We start from the raw sequence: 207 nt of genomic DNA, 5'->3' as shown, positions 1-207 counted from the left end.
GGTGACTGTCTGTCCGTCCGTCTGTGCACACGATAACTCGAGTAAAAATTAAGATATCTTAACGAAACTTGGCACGTGTACTTCTTTCCGGCGTAGGACGGATGGAATTGAAAATGGGCAAAATCGAACAATAACCACGCCTACCTCCCATATAACGGTAATTTTCAGAAATACGAAAACTGCGATATTTTAGTAACTACTGAAGAT

The sequence above is a fragment of the Rhagoletis zephyria genome, unplaced genomic scaffold (assembly GCF_001687245.7).
Source record: "Rhagoletis zephyria isolate East Lansing unplaced genomic scaffold, Rhagoletis_zephyria_1.1 Rzeph_scaffold_00149, whole genome shotgun sequence".
NCBI lineage: Eukaryota > Metazoa > Arthropoda > Insecta > Diptera > Tephritidae > Rhagoletis > Rhagoletis zephyria.
Note: the sequence above shows the minus strand (reverse complement) of the source record.